The 13,385-nt window shown below is 41.3% G+C and overlaps 1 protein-coding gene across 2 annotated transcripts in view; it reads left to right on the top strand.

Moving 5' to 3' along the window:
* Positions 1 to 13,385, top strand: part of COBLL1 (cordon-bleu WH2 repeat protein like 1) — a 1,696,088-nt gene that overhangs the window by 406,072 nt on the left and 1,276,631 nt on the right. The gene's annotated exons all lie outside the window — the stretch shown is intronic.

Here is a 13,385-nt window from a genome sequence, read left to right as displayed (position 1 = left end):
GTGACCATTGCTCTACACCTGAAATCAATTCCTCCTTGGTCAGATCTGACCACAAACTTATCACCATGGATCTCCACATCCAGCCCGCACCTCCATTAAAGGAAACCACCATAAAAAACTTCTCCAAAGCCAACTTTGGGCTTCTAAAAACTGAGGTGGCAAACTTCATGACACCCACGCAAATGGAAAATAGGTGTATGACTGCTGAATCAAACACCAATGCACTGTATGATCGCATACACATGTTAATGGAACGGGCCATACCAAGCAGAACCAAGATGCTGTCCTCCAAACAAAGGAAGCCAATCTGGTGGACCCCTACCATAAACAAACTCTACAACAGAAGAAAAAAACTGTTGCAGAAAAGAGCGAAATCCCAAGACTGGAAAAACTCCCTTGTTAGCCTCAGCAAAAAACTGAGATCCCTTATCAAATCATCTAGACCTGTTACAAAAACAAAATTGCTGCAGATTCTAAAGACAACCATAAGGCCTTCTATAGTTATGTCAAGAATCTACATGTTAAGTCTCAGATCTGCTCTGAGTTACAACATAATGGCAATACATATACAGAACCAACTGATATTGCCAACATATTGGCTGACAGGTTCAGTACGAACCTTACCTCCCTTCCAACCCCCCAAAGGGCCCATCCCAATATCTGAGGAATGCCAAGCCCCTAACATCACGGTTACACAGGAAGAAAACGCACTGTCCAAAGCCAAGAATACAGCTTCCATGGGACCTGACAATATCCCAGGCAATATCCCATATCCTACATGAACTACAAAATGAACTGGTACCATACCTGAGTACCATGTTCAATCACAGCCTCATTTCAGGCTTTGTTCCTGCAGAGTGGTGTACTGCTATGGTCATCCCACCTCACAAAGGGCAAGCAACTACAGATCCTGGAAACAAATCGACCCATTAGCCTATTGAGTCTGATATGTAAGGCCATGGAGTGCATCACTGTGGAGCTTATCAACAGGGAGATATGGAATCTCCAAACTCTGGACCCCATGCATTTTGGGTTTGTGAAAAGCAGATCATGCCTGCTTAAGCTGATAGACTTCTTCGAGTCTGTCACCAGGGCTTTGGATGAGGGCAATGTAGTGCACACAGCCTACCTAGATCTTGCCAAGGCCTTTGACACCATACCTTACTCAGGAATCATAGATAGATTCACCAAACTGAGCATAAACCCTTATGTCATAAGATGAGTGGCCAACTGGCTCACTGATAGAACCCATACTGTAAAAGCAGTGGAATCTAAATCTCTCTACTGACCGGTTACACGCGACATTCCACAGAGATCGGTCCTGGGTCCTCCCCTATTTGGCATCTACTTCTCTGAAGTCCAAGCCAACACAAAGGGACTCTGGTTGACAAAGTTTGCAGATGACTGCAAATTGGGAGCAATTATAGATTCTCCTGCAGACATAGACATCCTACAACAAGGCCTCACTAAGACCAATGACTGGTGCAAGAACCATGGCCTCAAGCTCAATGGTAAAAACTGCATTGTCATTCCCTTTGGGAAAAAATCTGTGCTCATGAACTGCCACATAGGCAGTAGTCTGCTAAACACCAAAGGAGTGATAAGAGACCTGGGGACACAGGTAGACAGCAACCTCTCCATTGATAACCACATTGCCACTGTAGTCAGAAAGTCATTACAAAAGGTTTCTCATCCAGGAAGAAAGAGGTTATAATCCCTCTCTACTCATCCCTCATTAGACCTATTATAGAATACAGTGCCTCATTTGGTATGTACCTCACTAGACACCTACAACAACTGGGAAGGCCACAAAAAATACTTAACTAAGAGGATCTTTAGGCTCAGACATATGCCCTTCACAGACAGACTTCAAAACCTCCAGCTATACTCTGTCTCTTATCACCTACTTAGAGGCTATCTCAGCTTGACATGCAAAGCCATGTCTAACCCCGATCTGCCAAACATGCTACACCTAAAGAAATCCCAATCCCTCTGCTCCACATGCTCCAGGGACCTAAGCCTCATTACCACCATAAACAGAACATGCTGGAGGGACAGGTTCCTAACCCAGCGACTTCCTGTACTCTGAAACAAACTCCCCATTCACGTCAAGCAGAGCACTTCACTTGCCCTTTTGAAGAGAAATCATGGCGAGTGAATGGGCAATAGGAAGTTCACCCCGGGGAATCACTTCAATGGCCCTGCTTGACAGAGGCACGGGAAACTAACTACGGGTGGCAGTCACCCCGGGGATCACCTCAGTGGCCTTGCTTGACAAGGGCACTGGAAACCCAACAGCGGGCTGCATGATGCCAGGGAATTTCTTGGGCTAGGCTTGTATAGGCTTCAGAGCCATTAGCCTAGTACATACCTATGAACCTTAAGGGGTCATTTGCGTATATCCCATGGGTCACCCGCCCACCCCATGACCGTTTGGAGGACTGCCAGATCACCTCAATGCCTGACATGTCTTTGGGATGTGAAAGAAATCCAGAGCACCTGAAAGAAAAAAAAGAAAAAAACATGTAAATAAGACATTCAAACTGCAAAGAAGGAACTGAACAAATTGTATAAATTAATGGACATGATTTAATCAAATTACACAGTGACATAACGTTGTGCAACTTTGTACTTTCTGCCTTTTGCAGGGCCTAAGTTATACACAATTATCCGAGGTATTTTGCATCGAATTTACATTAAAAGTGGTCTGCAGAACAATGGATATCACTAGGACAATGAATGTGTAACATTCACACAAAGTAGATAGTGTTTTGGTATCGCAGGATTTAAGCAATCTAAAAATGTCAGAAATAAAAATGAAAAACAAATGGTCCTGCCTTATTTGGATCTGACTTCAAAGTTGTTGAAGTATTACCTTATAGAAACAGATACAATTGTAGTTCCTTTGTTCCTGCATTCCTCAGGGTAAAAGCAGTTCTGAATAATAAATTGTATTATTACACAGCTTACCTCATCTTAACCACTCTTCTCTCACACACACACACACACACACACACACACACACACACACACACACACACACACACACACACACACACACACACACACACACACACACACACTGTCATGGTTGTGTATGTTATTAGTATCATTAGGACTTTACTAATGCAAGTCCGTCAAGACTTTTTTCTTTTACTTTTTCTCTTACAGAATTTATTTTTCAGCGGGAACTTTCATTTGCATTCTGCAGGTAAAGTTTGTTCCTTACCTGACCTTTTAGTTTTCTAGAGAAATGAAGCTGTGTATTGTTGCTGAAATACAAACTTAGGGAAACCTAATTTATTACAGTGCTAAAGGGTCAATGTGCTCTCGAGCCAAAAGGACTGGTTTTGTTGCTTTCAGTTGTCAGTTTAGAAAAGCAGAATTGCTCATGTAATGTCACTCTTTGGTGAATGTTTTGTTTGCAGACAGATATGTTTTCTTTTTTTATGTGGCCCTGCAGCACACCCACATTCTGAAAGGAATATTGTTTCAGTTACACAGGTGTGAAAAAGTGAACTGGAGACAGAATAGCAAGGTAACCTTCACATTTCCTCCATAGGTACATGGTAATGTTTGCAGGGGTAATGCTTGCTTCCTGCAGCTGCGATTAATTACAGCCTGCTGCAGGTGTGTTGAGTGTTGTATCTGTTACCTGTGGAGGTGCTAGTGGACAACAGAGTGAAACCTGGACACAAGTGTTGAGGTTACTATTCCTGCCACTTTTCATTATTAATTTGAACAGAGTTATTCATCAGGCCAATTATTCACTATGCCCCCCCCCCCCCATTTATTCTGCAGCTCTGCCAGTATGTTTATATGTTCCCCACTAATATACTATAGTGATTTTCTTATTGCTGAAAACTTAAAATTAATCTTATTTGTGTAAACCACAATGCTCATGTAAATGTCTTATGTATAGTATGTTAGCAATTGTTCTGGATATTTTCTCCCCAGGTCTCCGCTGAAAACGGACAGCTCTGTCCATTCTGACCTCCCCGGTAAACAAATGTAAAATAAATAAATACAATTTTTTTAACAAGAAAAACAAGTTGAATTGACACAGAGCCAATGGGAGGAGGTGTGGAACGCCATGAAGAATCTTAGTAAGTGGTTCAAGTACCAGGATCGACATCTGCAAATTGTTTGTTTTGATATCGTACTCCTCGTAGAGAGTCACAGATGGGACTCTGGAGGGACAGTGAATGTTCGAGATGTGGGGAGGAATATGCTGATAACCTTCATATGTTCTGGGAATGTCTGATTATTAGAATCCATTGGAATTTTCTTCATCAGAAGTTAGGATGCTTGAGTTACCACCCCTCCCATCTTGGATTGGAAATTTGTATCTTTGGGGTTAGACCATTGGCTTGGGGTGGCAACAGCTGTTCCTTGGATGTCGTATGGACTGTTGGCAGTGTGATTACATTATTGGGAGACAGAACCTTGAAACAGACATTAACCTCTCACCAGTGCTGTATGAACACATAGGGAATATTGTGTCCTCTTTTAGATGTAGTGGTGTTTCTAACAATTCTTTTCCAATGGTGATGCTTTCTGGGCAAATTTGAAAATGAATAGCCTTAATGTCTGATATAAAGTGTGGGTAATGATCTTCTTTATTTTTTCTGGCAATGTTTTAATAGTCATACTGATATGTTGATCAATTTCTGTTATCCTGAAAACCATAATAAAGCACGGTAAAAGAAAAAAAAACAAAAACTCAGTCAATGTTATGATTCTTTTCAGTAGTGACTCAGGCAAAAGACAATTAAAATTACAGAAATTAGGCCAGGCTGTGGAGTAATAAAGCCCCAGCCAAACTGAGTTCATATAACAGCTTAGGTGTTGGAAGAGGGTGAATGTTGATTGGTTTATAGCAGTTCGTTAGAGATTTCTGGACTTTGTAAGCACACGCATTCTGAACCATCTAGTCGGGGTGCCCACTAGGGGTGCCAGCATCCTTGACTTGGACCTCATAAACATGGTATAACATTGCATGTCCCCCACGACCACTAGTATAATGTCCTGACTAGTTAGTTTGGATCATAAAGCTGTCTCTTTCGAAATAAAAATAAAACCTGGGACCCTAGCCAACCCCGAAATTTGTAGGAATTATTCTAAGGCAAACTTCCTACTATTGAGTGACACCCTAGCAAAATTCCAAGCCCTTCTGAAATCCTGAGACCGTCACCACCTATGTAGAATTCTTCACAAAAACTGTGTACAGTCATGTTAACCGTTGCAGAAAGACAGCTGTACCTACCAGGAATAAGCACAGGGCAAACTCAAAAACCAGGCTGCCCTGGTGGAGTCCCAATATCAGTATAACAAAGGAAAAAAATAACGGCAAAAATTAGGAATCCCCTCGTCAATTTAAACGAGCAAATGGGGGGCTAATCAAGTATGCCAAAGATAAAAATAGCCCTCCCAAGCTCAGAGGCTATACACAGCATGTGCTGAACTAATTGTAAATGGAGCCACCTTTACTGAGCCAGACCTAGATCCAGCTTGAACCACTCTTCCACCCAGATACCCCTTCAGAAATACCCTCAACCAGAACTTCCCCAGCTGTCACTAGGAAACAGGTCCTCAATATAATCTCCAAGACCAAGAACACTGCATTGATGGACCCTGATAATATTCCAGGATGCCTCTTTAATAACATAAAACATGACTTGCCAGGACCACCAGAATCACTGTTTAACTGAATCCTCCAGACAGGCTTCATGCCTTGTGACTGGAGGACTGCAGCTGTCATCCTTCTGCACAAGGATAGACTATCTACTAACCTGGGTAAATATAGAACCCTACGTTGACTAGTCCCATGTGCAAAACCATGGATAGAATTATCATGGAAATGATACTGGCACAGAAAACCTTCAGGCACTCGATGCAACCCAGTTTGGCTTTGCCAAGAGCAGGTTATGCTAACTCAGCCTAGTGGACTTCTTTGAGAAGGTCAGCAAAAGGGTAGACAAGGGCAAAATGGTGCATACTGCCTGCCTTGACCTGGCCAAAGCATTTGACACAGTACCCCACTTGGGCATTGTACACAAATAAAATTAGGTATAAGCTCCTACATCACCTGCTGGTTCAAAGATACATACCAAGAAGTTAGGATAGGGGAGTTTACTTCCACAAAAAAAGCCATTCACTAGCACAGTTCTTGAAGGCCTGGTGCTAGGGCTGATCCTTTTTGGCATGTACTTCTCTGAAGTCAAAACCAACATCAAGGGCCTCTGACTGACCAAATTTGCAGACAATCACAAGGCAAGCACAGTTATACAAGCAAAGTAAAAAACAAGCAGAATGGACAATTATTCAAAAAAATTGCAACTAAGAAACAAAAACAAACTAGAATAGCAAGATCCAAGTAGTTTAACTGAGCACTTTCTTTCACATCAAATGATCTTTGTCAGATTGGTACATCCCAAAAGTATAATCAATTTAAATACTATGTTGCAAAGGGGCGTGAGTGGTAACTGTTTCTTTAAATTATTAGATTTTTTTTTAAATAGGTTTGCTAGGCATTCTAGTTATAGAATTTTGGACAGGCTGAGCAAACTTTCTACCGCAAGGGATAACTCTTGGATAATGATGATGGATGACCACATTTTGTCTGTCCAGAATATAGCAACACTGGTGACACGAGCCACATTTTCTCATGTATCCCTGTGTATTTCTAGGGAATTCTCCATGTTCAAAAATGATATCCACATTATTTAAAGTTTTATAAATAAACTGTGGAGATTCCATCAACTTAATTTAAGTCAGGTTATATTGAAGTAATTCTACCCCCGTTCTTTGAAATAATAGCTTGTACCTCACTCAAATCCTTCGAGTGATGTAAACTCATAATATGTAAATGTTCAAATTCATTATTACCTAGTTTGAAATTACTGATATATTTCATCAAAATTAGGGCATAACTTTGGTCCCTGTTATTTAACACAAAGTAAATCAACTCATCCCATAAAATGTCCATATAATTTCTGGCCAAAAACAAAGATTTTGAAATATTGATGCTGTTGTGCAAAACTGTCGACATCAGAAATCAAATGTGATAAATAAATAAGCTGTCCTTTCACAGTACCCTTTATCTGTGAATAAGTCTGGGTATTATCATAGTGTAGATAAGTATTTAAAAAGGATTCTTCTCCACTCATTTTCTTTGAATGTAGAGGATTCGCCTAGAAATATATAGGGCTACATGAGAAAGTGTGGCTTATCTAGCCAATGTTGCTTTTTCTGGAAGGACCAGTTATGATCATTCATTGTTATCCAAAGGTTATCCCTCGTGGAGCTACATTCACTTGTAACATGGGTGGAGTATTCTGTGTTATGATTTGTTCAGCCTCTCCAACATTCCAGATTGGAAAAACTGAATGTAAACTTAAGATAATTTATGACTACTATAATTTCATTAAGGGTTGCAATAGTAATCAACTTTAGAAGCATTCAGCTATGTGTAGTAGTTTTAAGAGATTTATTTATTTTTTCACTTTGGAGAAGGTTCCAGAGGATTTTATGGTCCGTGACCGTGAAAATACTTTAGTATGTAGGAAATTGTTCTGGCAAATTCAGGTCTATGCGGATGTTTTTCCTGGATTAAATGAACATCTGTCTATCAAAGCTATTTTAAAAAGAACTAATAATTTAAGGATGTAGTTATCAGTCACACCCCTTTACATCATAATATTTGAATGATTATGTTGTTGGGATGTACCATTATGATGAAGCTAATGTGATGTCGATGAAAGCGCTCACTTAAACTTCTTCGATCTTGCTGTTCTTCTTCCACAGCTACGGAATCCCCCAAAGACACAAATACCTACCAAGGCCTGTCATAGAGCAATAATTGGTGTCAGGGACGTGGTCTACAACTCAATGCCAAGAAATACATAATAGAATCCTTTGGGAAGACGGCAATCCCTGGAAACTGTCACATTGATAATACACTCCTAAGAGTAGACCCAGTGGTTAGGATTCAGGAATTTGGGAATGCATGTAGGCAGTGACCTGACCTTTGACCATCATATATTTATGGGAGTAAGGAAATCATTTTGTGTTGCGCAAATTTAACCATGGGTATGCCATCTAGGTCTGAGGATGTCACTGCTCCACTGTACTCGGCCCTCAACAGGCAGTCAGTAAGTACATCTGCAACAAATGGAGCATCAGCAGAGGTTCCACACAAAAAAGAATACAGGATATGAACAACATGTCCTATGCAGACTTTCACAAAGCCCTATCCTTGTACACAGTCTCCTAAATTCGGCTGAGGGGTGATCTGTGCTTAGTGTACAAAACATCAGCTAATCCCACGCTGATGGACCAGTTGGACATCTGCAAAACAAATAGCAACAGAATTACCTGATCTAGACATGTCACCCTCTTCTGCAACATAAATAAGACATGTTGGGGGATAGATATGTGCCTCAGAATCTACCCTTTCTCTGGAACAGGCTTTCCATCCATGTTGAACAGAGTTGTTCTCTAACCTAATTCAGGTGTAACTTGGACAAGTGGATGAAGAATCAAAAAGTTACCTCTGGTCTGACACCTGTGTCACTAATAGACAGAGGCAGCCTGTAAATGCTTGACCGCCCATGGCCAAGCCTACATATACCCCTTAAAATGACCCTAGCACATTAAAATGTATCAGGTACATTTGAGAAGCATGGCTAGGCTCAAAAAGGCCCCCTGTGGTCATCTAACCTTGTAATCACCTATAAATCTATGCACCTCTGACCATCCATCTTGGGGGAGGAGATGGCGCTCCCAGCTGGACAACCAGTGCCTGGGCAAGTGGAAGCTTGTATGTTACCAGTGGTCACAAAACAGGAGGGGAAACATGGGCTTGGCAATCCCAAAGCGCTTCAGGCAGCCCTGACAGGCATATGATTGCATGGGAGTACCCACAGCTAGGAGGATGCCTCTGTGGTCATTCATGTGGTCATGTCAGCCATCAGGAGCAGAGGTAGGCCATATAAATAGTTGTCTTATTGGAATGCTGATAAGGACAAAAACCACCTCCACGGCTACCAGTTTGATGGCCTCACTGACTCACCTCCACCCACAACTGGGTAATACACAGAATAGGTGACCTTATGGGCTGGGGTCACTATGGTTACCAGTCATTACAGGAGACAACTTGTGCAAAAAGAAAAGAAGCATTACACAGGGTCTGGGAATTATATGATCTAAGCTGTTGTACTGAACATATAGCACAATGGTGCATGAAAAGTTACAAAAGGGTATTAGAATTGTTTCTGCAAATAGTTTAGCTGTGACACTGTAAAAACTGAATGAAAGCACACAGTGCAAGGCAGCAGTCATTAACAGAGCTGCACTCTTTGATGGAAACGGGTAGCATTTTGTAGTGACAGATGAACTTGAACTCTGTTATCCGTCTGTCAGTATAAAGCAGTCTTTCATCTTGGTTTCAGTACGACTCATGATTGTATTGTTTCATGGGGCACAGTAAACTAAAATGGAGAAAGTACAGAACAGTACAGCTTAGTAATCTCCTAAACAGGAAGGGCTGATTTTGCGTACAGTATTTTTATATGAAGCCTGATTGCTTTCATTCTCAGAATACAGGGAACAACCATCACGTTTATCTTTTACTCCATTTGACTTTGTATACTTGCCTTATTGATTTGTTCCTGTTACATACTGAAGAAGAAAAGTACATTTGCTTTGGAATTATTGTCATTTTTTTTATTTTTGTTTTACTTTTGTTTACACAGTTTGTCTGACTGGGTTTATTCAAAAAAACTTTTCAGTTTAGGTCCTGGGAGAAAAGCTCCAACACACTCACAACATTTTTATTTTTATTTATTTAACTTTTCTTTACTGGGAAAGTCTGACTGGGGCAGAGCCTGTTTTCAGCAGAGGCCCTGGAAGAAACATTCCAGATGCATGTCTTTTAAACAGACATTCTGTAATATACATGAACAGACATTAAGTAATATACATTAACAATTACACATACATTTGCTAATTAGATTTCATTCATATGAAATAAAGGCAACTATTACAGTACAAAAGATACTTGTGTATTTAGTAGATGTTGAAAATGGAGCATTTGAAGAGGTGCATTAGTGGGTTTGTTGTAAGAGAATCAATCTTGTGATTAGTGCTTAGACATTCAAAGAAATGGAAGCATGGGAAGGGAGATTTAGAAGTATAAAAACATGTACTGGCAGTAGCTTGAAGCTTTTGTATACTGGCCAGGCGTTGGGTCATAGGGTAGAATAAAACCCATATATAAAGAATACTGCAACATAGAAGAGAAGGACATCTATGGTTATGGTAAGACTGTACACAACTATTCTTTAATCAGAAAGTAAATAAAACATGGTGGAGAAATAGGTTCATAACACTCTAGAATATACTCAATGCTGTAAATTAATCAGTGTAATATGTTGTCTTCCTTCAAACGGAAGGCTTACGGTTGTATGGATATTCACAAATTCAACCCTGGCCTGACTAGCCAATCATTCCTTAAAAAAGGAGGTACCATCGAAGAGTCAGTACCATCTAAGTACTGGCAATGAGTAAATGGTCATCTAAGGGTCAGTACTGGAAAGAAGTAAATGGCTGCAAGTCTCATTTGCCTTGTATTTCCTATGATCCTACATGTGGCCTGGTGATTCTCTTTTAAGCTATTTAAGAAGCTTCCGGGAATGTTGCTGGGACACATGGAGGCTGTGTTTTTTGGCTCTAGTGATTGCAGTAAGCACCTGTTCCCTAATAATCACCAGTAGTGGGATGGTTGCGGATATTTCTTTAGGTGTGGTTGGAGGTGATGGGGGAGTTCGAACTGAACTTGTCGTCCAACAGGTTTCTATAGTTTCAGGCTGGGTGTAGGTGTTCCCATTCATGATTAACTCGGCACATTGCTGACCATTTCCCCTGAGGTTACAAACAATTAAAAAAAGCCTTATTGTTATCTTTCACCTGGGAGGCTATCCTTGTCTCAGTTTGTTTTCATAGATTTGACCAGTTCTCTAATTTGTTTGGTTGTTTAGACTAGTGAGTACCTTTTTGCTCTGTTTTGTATGTTCCTTCTTGGCTTTGGAGAGGACTTTTTTCCTTTTGTTGAATAGCCTATTTATGCTTGGGATCCACTGGGGTGGTTTATTTTTGCCAGTAATCCTAGATTTGACTCGGACAGGTACTGCCTCTTCTATGCAGCTGTGAATGTCATTGTACAATGCTTTTGTGTACACATCAGAGTAGGCCTCAGTGTTATCTGGTGGGGGGCTTGGAAGTTTAATAAGCTGTGACTTAGTTTGAGGTAATTGGCCTTAGCAAAGTTTATAACAGATTTGGAGTTTGAGGGGGTTCTAGGTTAGTTTTAATACTAAAGCACATCATTTTGTGGCCAGATCATACCAGGGAGGAGTTAATGCATGGGAGAGAGCAGCATCCCCCCATGTTTGTGAGTTCTAGCTCCTGCATATTTGTATCTCTAGTTGGGGGCTAACTAATTGCTCTAGGGTATTTGCATTGATGAAATCCAAAAAAACCTGTGAGCAAGTGAATTATGGATCGTACAAGTCTCCCAGTTTATGAAGTCACCCATAATTGTGGTGCTAGGCTGAATGTTGAGACTGCAGTAAATTTAGGTAGGAGGTGTGGTTTTTCAGATTCATTTTAGGGATCTATAACTAGCAAGTATATGATAGGGGGTAGCACCTATGGTTAGCTGGGCATGGAGCAGTTCAAGTGAGTCATGTTGTTGGGCCAGTCTAGTAGTGCACTTGTCCTTTATGAACACTGAGACACCTCCTCCCTTGTTTTATCCTGAGCTGAGGGGTATCGAAATGTATGAAAGGCATTGTAGGCTTTGATATCGGGGGTGCTCTCCATGGTTCTGAACCATGTTTCCATGACTGCACATATGTCTGCATCCTCCAAAGTGAGGAGTGCTTCCAGGGAGTAGTTTTGTATTTAAACTCGTAGCATTGAGGAGCAGCAGCAGTTAACATTGCCGCCTCACAACAAGAGGTTCTCTGGTTCAATCCTCGGCTGGGATGCCTTCTGTGTGGTGTCTGCATGTCCTCTCTGTGGTCACATGGGTTTCCTCAAGGTGCTCCAGTTTCCTCCCACATCCCAAAGACATGCTGTAGGTGGATTGGACACTCTAAGTTGGCCCTAGGCATGAGTACACGCATGCCTTCTGTGGAAGGTTTGGTGCCGGGCTGGCAACTCAACAGTGTAAAACTCCACTGCCAATCATGAGCGGACAGGTGATCCGCTGTGGTGACCCCTAACCAGGAAAAGCTGAAAGAAGAAGAAGAAGACCATTAGGCAGTCATGAGTGATTTTTGTTATGTTGGAGGGTTTAACAACTTGACATGGCCTAAAAAAGGCACTGTGAATAGATAAAGTTTTTGTAAGCATCCAGAAGCCAAGTGTTGACAAGTGCAAAGCATCTCTGGCAAAGTATAATGGTTTGTCGATCATGCCTCTCCAGGCTGACAGAGATTGGATCCCACTGTGATACCAGAAACTAATCCAACTGTTGAAGTCAGTTTTTGCTGGTACTGTGGCATCATCATTGGTGAAGGTAGGTTCATACCTGGCTGGGACACACATTCAGAGAGCTTCATCATGTTTCTCTTTACGTAGTCCAATGAGGTACATCCTAGGTCATTTACACCCACATGAACTATGACCTTATCATACTGGTGGTTGTCCATTAAAGACTTAAATGCGTAAATGATCTGGTGGATCCTGGATCCAGACAGACAGCTCACTGTGATCTTCTCTTTGTTTAGCCTGTTAAGGAGGGCATCAGTATGTCTTACAATGGAACCCCCAATAACTAGAATGTTTGGCTGTGTGGTGTTGCCTTATGGGCTTGGAAACAGGGCTACTATGATTTTCGCAGTCATGTGTTGTGTGAGGTGCTGTCTTTTTTGACTGTGTGCGGGGCCACTGAGAGATGCTTTCAGGAGGTCTTGAACGTTTGAGTAGATTACAAGTGAGTCACTCTGCATAGTTGGGTCTATGTGTTTGTTCCTTAGTGTTGGTAGTGAGTGTTTTGGGTGTAACTCTGACAACCTGCTTTGCATTTTCCATGTGTGTATGTGATAGCTTTTCCTGCAATGACATTGCACATTTACATCTATCACACACTGTGTTTGTCTATTGTAAAATTAAATGGCTGTCAGTGAACATGAGGCAGTTACTACACTGCTTCAAGATGCTCATATCCACCAGGCCAGAAAGAGAGATGACAGGGAAATACCTATCCATTATACCAGATCGTTATTAGATGGGAAGAAGTAGGGAAGAGTCACTTAAAGGTCTACGTGACACTGTTAGTAGCATACTCTAGGATGACCTGCAGTGGTACTGTCCTCTGT

This window comes from Protopterus annectens, chromosome 6.part0 (genome assembly GCF_019279795.1).
Source record: "Protopterus annectens isolate FY-2018-M chromosome 6.part0, PAN1.0, whole genome shotgun sequence".
Lineage (NCBI taxonomy): Eukaryota > Metazoa > Chordata > Ceratodontiformes > Protopteridae > Protopterus > Protopterus annectens.
The sequence above is the reverse complement of the archived record's forward strand: the minus strand, read 5'-3'. Positions and strand labels throughout refer to the sequence as shown.